Source organism: Micropterus dolomieu, linkage group LG23, assembly GCF_021292245.1.
Source record: "Micropterus dolomieu isolate WLL.071019.BEF.003 ecotype Adirondacks linkage group LG23, ASM2129224v1, whole genome shotgun sequence".
Lineage (NCBI taxonomy): Eukaryota > Metazoa > Chordata > Actinopteri > Centrarchiformes > Centrarchidae > Micropterus > Micropterus dolomieu.
In genome coordinates, this window is record NC_060172.1 from 32,598,356 (window position 1) to 32,607,515 (window position 9,160).

Consider the following 9,160-nt stretch of genomic DNA (forward strand, 5'->3'; position numbering starts at 1 on the left):
CACCTGTTACTTTCAACGAGCAGAAATTAATGAAACAAGAGGGGCAGCTTTCGAGCCATCTACATGTGGAGGAAGTATTACTTTACCAAGTAAATGTAGCAATATCACAATTTTCAAATAATCCAAAAGACGTATAATTAGCTAAATGTACACACTGCACCTGTCAGTGTTAGGTATATTATATACTATTATGGATGTCGTATTACTATTGCATTCACATATAAGCAGAATTTTAATTCTACTCACTGTGAAGCTAATTTGAACTATTTAAAACATGTTGTTTGATAATTTATTCTAAACAATGGCACGTATGTAAAGAAGCAAAGTGTGCTCAAAATATCAAAAGTAAAAGCATTCATTAAGCAGAATGAGCCAATTCAGAGGCTGATATTTATCATATATAAGACATATATTTGATGCGTTAATTTGTGAGTGGCATTTTATTGTTGAAAAGGTGGAGTTGATTTTAGAGTACAGTGCTTGCCATTTAACTTAAACTTTCAATGCATGACATGTACAGTATTGTTTTACATAAGGCATATCCAAAAATCTTTTTTTCCTGCTGCATAGTTGAAGTCATCTTCCAGATGTCTATATCATCTCAATCATCAAAGCTGTATATGGTATGAAGATAAGTCACACAAAGAAAATACTGTCAGGTTTCTAGCAGTTTCCATGTGAACACAATGTATCCATAGGATCCATGGATTATCTGCTGTCACGTGGTACAATGCTCCAGCTGTACATCTCACAACAGTAGGAAATATAGACTACAGATCAAGAGGTGAAGGGATGTGATGAATCCAAAGCTCCACTGGATCCACTGGGCTGAAACCTTAAGCTTAGTTCACTTTCCTTTTTTTACAGTCAGGTTGACTCACCTCAGGCTGACATAAAGCTTGGTGGTCTCATTGGTATTCAGAAACTAGAGATTTGAACTACTGCTATTCTGAAAGTAGGATTGATTTTTGGTGCTAGCAAACATATACACACATTTTTTCTTTACCAGTTTCTAGGGATAAGACTTGTTATCACTCCCACTTCCAGTTGTTACATAATATCCTTCACTGGAGATATTTTATTATTTGTTATTTCCCATGTCATAATTTCTGCCCTGATTTTTCTGTAATCCATTTTTCCCTTTATTGCTCAGCCAAGGCTTTAAATTTTACCCTGACAAAGATCACACTAGGAAGTCTGATGGAACAGAGGACACCTTTCTTTGTGAGTGGGTTTTAATGTGTTTCAGTGCCTTCCTCCACTGTTAATAATACACTCATGATGTCAAACATTATTTATATATTTCAAAGGAAAACACTGCTGCAGGGCATGGTTATATTTTCAGAAAAATCCCATCAGCAAGGCCGTGACCCTTCCCTTAATCCACTGTTTTCAGCCACTCGCAGCCTGAACGCCAGAGAGCAAAACCATGCCGCTGCTCCCCCTCCCCTCCTCTCTCTAAATACAATACTCTTGTTTTTGCTAAATGCTCAAATGACAGTGTGAGCCCACGGGGTGCATGCAGTAAACCCTGTGAAAGTGATTTAATTGCTCTGTCAGGTCAGTGGAAGCTCACAGGCTACCTGTTAGTGCAATACACCTGCCCACAGCCAAATCACTGGCAGTCAGTCCTCTATGAAATGAAACGGGGGCACCGGGGTCCGTGTAAATTGGCCCTGACAGAGGGAAGAATCATCCGGGAAAAGAGCCAGGCTGCAGTTTACTGGCAGCCAGCATTTGACACTGTGTTATATCCCTCCAGATTTACTTCCTCTCTCTTCTTTTTGCCTCTTTAGTATTATTGCTCCTGGTCCTATAAAGCAGTGCCTCACTTTAAAGCTGCGGGTGGACTGCATGTATCATTAGCATTGCTCTTTTTCTCCCTGCAAGGTCATGTGCTACAATTTAGACGGTCAAGGATGCAGTGAACTTTTTCTTAATATGAGGCTTTGACTTGAAATAAAGAAAACCTCTATTTCCCTCCAGATGCCCATGCTTTATTAAGACATACATATTCTGAATTTTAAATTTGAATACATCATCATATATTGTAACTATATGCCCTAGGTGTTCTACACATTGTTTCTCTAAAAATATATTGATTAAAGATAAAATTTTTCAGAGGTGTACAGTATGTTTAACTCATATATCATGTTTACAACTGAAAACAGGATGCTTTATCTGGTTTGTGATGAAATGCTGCTCTCTTGTGGTGAGTCAGTGTCTGCCATTGAACCAGTGCAACATCCCAGGTAGATAAGGAAGCAGCAAGAGTGTTGTGGTATTAAATTACATAATTTATATTATCAATCCATCATATATCAGGAAACATTTGTCTTAAACATTGTATGGACATTTTCTGCTGCAGGTATGAACTTTTTGTTTTTTAAATATCCATCTACTCTACAGGTTCTTTCCACCACATTGTACTAGACAAGGTGATTCTTCTTTCCTGAAATCTACAATTGTTTCAACGTGACTCAGCCTAGAGGAGACAATCTTTTCTTTCCAACCTGTCAGTATATCCTGCCTCCCACTTCTCACCAGCATTGGCTGTGGGACCTCTGGGCTTCATGTTAGCTTTGCAGCAGCAACTGTATCTACAGTATGCTAACCCGCAACTTAGCTAACGTTAGTTACATTACTTGCTGTGTTGCTGTTTGCTCTATATCATGATATTTGTCATGGTGTAGGACTACTCCAGAATCACTTACTCCACCTTTACACCTTGATAAGGGAAGGTACAGCAGCTTAAGCAGTTTAAACAGTGAATCCTGAAATGCATCAAACATATCAGCGATAAACATCATAAGCAAATACATGAAATTAAGAGCATAAACCGTAGAATAAATAGACCATTTATAAAACTATTTAAGAGCATGAGGAAAAAAGGTAAGCTCATATGTTTCTGCTTGTGGGCTCTAAAAATTCCTTGCGCCAGTGAAGCGAGGAAGTGGGTAAAACTGTGAAGGCAGTGTGTTTGTGAGGGTGCAATGTCCTCATCGTGCCATTCACTCAGTTATTAACTTAGTTTGAGGGGAATTACCACTTGTGACACAGCGTTACCAAAACCAAAAAGTTAAACAAACATGGGAGGAGCATCTGAAAGAAAGAAGAAGTTTACATGTAAGTGTATGATGCTGTTTTGATGAAAAAGCATAATTTGATTTGAAAATGACCTCTTGTCCACAGGTTATTTTCATATAATCACTTCATTCAGCAAGAACCTTCACCAGAAAGTAAAAACTGTAAAGTAAAAAGTCCCAAAACCCCAATTAGGGGTCCTGTTATACTGTTTTGTACCCATACAACCTCTCACACTTTCCAGGTGACATCAAGTAAGTTTGTGAGGTTTCAGGCTTAAGGCTTTAGGGTGGTCATTGGGATGGGGCTAATGAATGTGTTTGGAAGTTGGAATGTTCCTGGAGGGTGGGACTGAGCAGCAAACTGTCACAGTACCGTCTCCAGGTCCCAGAAGAGGCCTTTTTTTTAGCTCACCCCAATCTGGGCTTAATACTCAAATATTGGATGCATGAAGGTCAGGCATACTTTATTGGGAGACCAGCTCTTTTGACAACACTGAGGAAATGGATCCATGGCAGTGTATTTGAGAGCATATACTTGTTGTGGGCATCCTATGACAAACCAGATGATATCTGAACTCCATGCAGTTTAAGGGTGGAGAATATCTGATTATGAGGACATTGGCATATTTCACAGGGATAACAAGGAGAAGCAGATGTGAATCCAGGCTGTTGATGTAAATGACTAAAGAGCAATGGGGACACTGTTTTAGAAAGCTGGGCTTTGCATTTTTGGGAACAGCTTTGACCAAAGCTTCTTCCCACTAGTTTGGAAAAATATTGTTTGGAGACATGTATGCGTGTTGTAACAACCTCCTCAGATTTAATATTATGGCATCATATTACACAGGCACCAGTTATTCTTGAAAAGCCCAAGAAGGAATGCAGTCAGGACTGACTGCAGAGTTTAGCTTTGACCAACCCAGTGCTCAGGAAAGGTATAGCACCATTTGACGGCTTGTGAGTAACAACCTCCTCAGATGTAATAGTATGGTTTACTTGCTGCAAGGTGTTGCCCATCACCCTCCATCCCCTTAAGTGCTTTAACAGACTTGAACCACTGTTTGAACCACCTCATTTTTATGTATCGCTGCTTGGCACACATTTTTGTCAGTAGTTGATTGTATATTTCTGTAGGCAGCTATGTTGCCGGAACAAATGTATGTCTCTCTTTTATCAGATATTTTATTAGCACAGTCAGCCAGGCAGTGTCATGTACTCATACTCATACATAGTATGAGCCTTGTCCGGTGTTGAGGTACTGTATGTGTGGGCTGGTGATGGCTGCAGAGCGGAGGGAGGGTTCTTGTGACATCTGTCATGGTTTGGTTTTATTTTGTAACATTGTTCCTTGTGTATTTTCTGTGAGCTTCATATTTCATGTTTTAGTTTGTAGTTTAGTCTGCTCCTAGTGTGTGTTTTCATGTTTTACTCCCTGTGCTCGTCTCTGATTGTCTTAGTGGTTCCACCTCTGTGTAATTAGTTTCTCCCTCACCTGTATTTAAATGGTTGTCTGTCTTTCACTCCTTGCCAGTTCATTGTGGATTTAGTTAGTGTTGATGCGTTGCTTTAGTGTTTCCAGTGTTTCTTGTGGCTTACACTCATGTTTATGGACATTCTTGTTACACCTGCACCTGTGACTTTTCACCATTGGTCGAATAAACCCCTTCAACTTACCTGCTCCATTACCAGCTGTAGCAAGTTGTAAGTTTTACAATGTGAGACAGACAACAAATGGTTTGCACTTCATAACATAATAGCCTTGCTGTAATAAAACAAATCATTAGAAAATTTAAATTAGAAAAATAAATTAAAATGTTAAAAAAAGAATAGACAAAAAATGATCAAATATAATGTATCTTCAACTTGTTCAGTTACACGCATGCGTCAGTAAAGGTATGGAAACAGAATGGACCTGACCTGCTGCAAAACCAAACTGTGGAAGCAAGCTCTCTATAATTTTTGGAAAGTTGAAGATCTTGAAGCTACTGGACAATAGATCTTGTTGCAAAACAACATCAACTCAGATTCTTGATCCAAGCTGTCTATGATGTTTCACAAAGTATGTCTAACTTGTTCTCTGTCCCTGGTGGAAGGTGGAGTCATGAGCTTGCCCCCTTTGCCTGAAGAAAGTCATACTACAGCATACTAGCTTCTTAGAACTCACCATCTCATCAGGAGGATCACTTTGAGGAAGCCAACAAGAGGATGAGGGCAAATTATACCAAGCTGGTAGAGCAATGCCGCAGCTACAGGTGGCGAACAAGGTGCGAGCCCATTAAGGCTGGATGTCGAGTGTTCGCAGCCTTGGCTGGGAGGCCTGGGCGAGGGTGTCTGATTGTTGAAAGACCAGAAACACTTGATGATCTCAGGTAGCATCACTAGATCACATTTTATGACCCAATTTATGCAGAAATCAAGGTAAGTTGATGTATGAATCATGATATGAGTTGCAAAATAGACGCACAGATATGGATCCAGATTTACAGATACAAATCACTCCGCATTTATTTGTAAATTGTGTTTTACAGACACGAGTCATGAAACATTTTACAAGTCACGCCTTTATGGATTCATCCTCGGCATCAGCCAAACAGTGACCTGACATACACAACAGAGGTGAATTAACACTGAATGCTGGAAATAAATGACATCTTATTTAGAATAACGTTACAATCTGTAATGTTCCTATATTTTATTTGGACCGTTGGCTCCATGATACTGACTAATTTGCCATTTGCAAAACACCCTATCAGGCAATGCCACAAAGCAACCAACACCAGACTTGTGGCGCACAGCCAAGCTTTGTTTAGGTTAGCTAGTTTGCAGTCCATGCCTTGCATCACTCTTGGCTAGTAGAAAGCAATCATTAGTTTAAACAGGGTTAAACTCAGCCCCGGCGTATGGCAGGAATTAACTCACCAAGAAAAGGAAGTGCAGGGATTGAATTAATCTTCCAACTACCCAGCCAGACCAGCTGGACCAATCGCCCTAGGAAGAGAGCTGTGATAAAAGCTTAACTAACGAAGCTTGGAAAGTGAGCGAGAGATGAGTCAATGGCCCATTTTCATTATGCATTCAGAGAGTATTTAGCTAGCAATAACATTAGCAAGCTATGGTTAGCCAGCCATCCGACGCCTATCCCAGCTGACATTGAGCAAAAGGCGGGGTACACCCTGGACAGGTCGCTCACACCTAAGGGCAATTTTAGAGACACCAATCAACCTAGCCTGCATGTCTTTGGATGGTGGGAGGAAGCCGGAGCACCCAGAGAGAACCCACGCGGACACAGGGAGAACCCGCAAACTCCACACAGAAAGGCCGGGGCAACCGGGGTTTGAACTCACAACCTTCTTGCTGTGAGGGGATGGTGCTAACCACTGAACCACTGTTACACCCCCAACAGCAAGTCAGACTGTTCTTATTGAGTTATCCACCCAAAACAGTATTTTGCTATGTTAGCTAACTAGCCATTTGTCCGCATTAGCAAACAAGCTAAAGTTAGCTAACATTAGCCAGCTAAAACCACAATATATTTCACATGCTTCATAGTAATTATAATTAGTTATGTAGAGCAAAAGAGAAAACACTCGAGAGCGTGCATAAACGCTTTGGATTTTCCCAGAAAAAAACATCCCAAGTCCTTTAGAAAACAGATATAGGCGGTTATAGGCAACCAAGAAAGTCGGGGAAAGGCTAATTGCTACGTTACTATTTTTTCTCACATTGACAATACAAAGTACTTAATACATGTAATTTGCTTCACATGCTTAGTTATGGTAACTTTAACATCAAGCCAACAGCTGACGTTAGAAGGTCTCATCCTACAAAAATGCGCTTTAATCGACTGCCATAAGTACATTAAGCATTGCCATACAGTATGTCACATCAACTCACATAACACATGTGTACCAGTGAGTTTCATAGCATGTGCATGTGATCTTTCATAAACCAGTTAAGTCTTGTAATTCAGTCTGCTTCCAAACTCATATTCACGTGCTATTTTTGGTATTAAATTAATGAATTCCGTCTTTGCATGCTCTTGAGAACTTGTCATCACAGTATCTCTTCATCTCAATTACAGCTTAAGTTTCATGAACAAAGTGAAGCAACGGTGCCCCCTTGTGACAACACAACACACTCATGACAAAGATTTCAACTGAATTTGTTGCAAATGTCTATCTGTGCCGGTAATAAATTATATTGTTTCATTTTGAGACTAATGTTATTTTATTATAATTATCATTGCATGCTTGGGTTATGTTGGTAAGTTATAGGCCAGACCTATCCTGACCAATGATGATCAATACATGACAGGCTTGAACTGCTAGTATTGCGGTAGGTTTTGGAGATTCAAAATGAAATTATCTCATTTAAATCATACTTTCTGTGTTCGTCTTTGTGCTGTTCTCTGCTGCTGATTTTAGTTTTATCCTCTTCGCCGTCGGCAGCTATCCAGTGGTTTATGATTATGACCATTTGTTGGAACATATGAGGTAATATAATATGGGCTTAATATTCTCGACCCAGCGTAAATCTGCATGTCTTGTCTGATCATCCTGTAAAAATAACAAAGCTGCATGAACATCTGCACACACAAAATTCCATATCTTGATGAGCTTAGTTTGCAAATGAAAAGCATCCCTCTCTTACTTACTCAGCATCCGATATGGATTCTTTAAATAAATGATTTTCAGCACTGTGTTAGTCATGAGACTGCTGATAGAAACTTAATGAAATAAGTATTTCCAAAGCGGACTATCTTAAATATTAATAAGTATGAGTCAGACAGTTTAGTTTATTCATGTTGTAGATAAAATGAGCAAGATGAACTGTGATAAAACTAAAGTAAAATGAATATGTGTTTCTTCTTTCAGTCATTTGCTTTTCTGAAGAGCAGACATTTTGCATCAAACAGCAAAAACAACAACAGATCTGTCTGCCCTTCCTCTAACCTCAGTCATTAATTTAACAACTCTCTCCCGCAGCTAATTAGACACTAACCTCTGCTCCACTGTAAACCCATCTGAGACTGACTTTATTGCTGTTTGAACTCCTGTACCTGCATTACGTTTATCAGGTCATCTGTCCGCAATGTAAACATGAAAAGCAGGTTGCTTTTATTTTTAATGATTGCTGCAGGCGGAATGGCCTGTCTGAGCTGAAAACAGGTCAGTCCGACTTCTTTTAAAGATACATATTAAATATGTTTCATAATTTATGATTCCTACTGGAGTCACTATGGATTGTAAACACTGCATCCATAAATGTTATGTTTAATACAGTGAATGTAGGATTCACGTCATTGGTACATAGTGATTGTCATCATCCACAGATTGAGGATTTACTTATATCCAGTTTTGGAAAATCTTTTCTCATTATTTTTAATATTTTTCTCTAAATCACTTTTTGGAAATAACTTTGAACTGCATTAACCTGTGTGAAAGTACAATACACAGTAAATCGAGTTTGACTGATAGATTGATTGATTGCTGAAGTATTCAAAATCAATCACATGTGAATGGTCCATCCCATGTCAAGGCGATAATCAATGTATTAAAAATGAGTGTTTGAATGTCAAAAGGGTCATTTATAATGAATCCATAGTGAATTATTACCTCTGAAGTTCCCCTCGGCTCCAAACAAATCGTTATTGCAGCCAAAAGTACATTTCTTTAACAACAAACACAAATCTTGATATGGATGTTTTAGATTAGTTTTTTCTTCCTTTTAAAAAAAAATTGTGACTAAGATACTAAGATAGTGACTGGGACATTTTACTGCTGAAAAAAAATCAACCTGTCAATGCTCTCTGGTGGACACACGATTTAATGTTGGCTCTGTTTCTAAATGATCTCAAACCTTGATATTTCTGTAATTAAATTTTTTGTTACTTACCACTAATAAGTAATATACACGATACATCTGCAATAAGCTACTGTTATATCAGCCGATATATCAACCTGACCAAGTTACCAAACTAGCTCTATTAAGGACATATACATGTAAATGCTCCGTATTTGCGTATAGCGCCTTTCTAGTCTTTTCGACCACTCAAAGCGCTTTTACACTACATC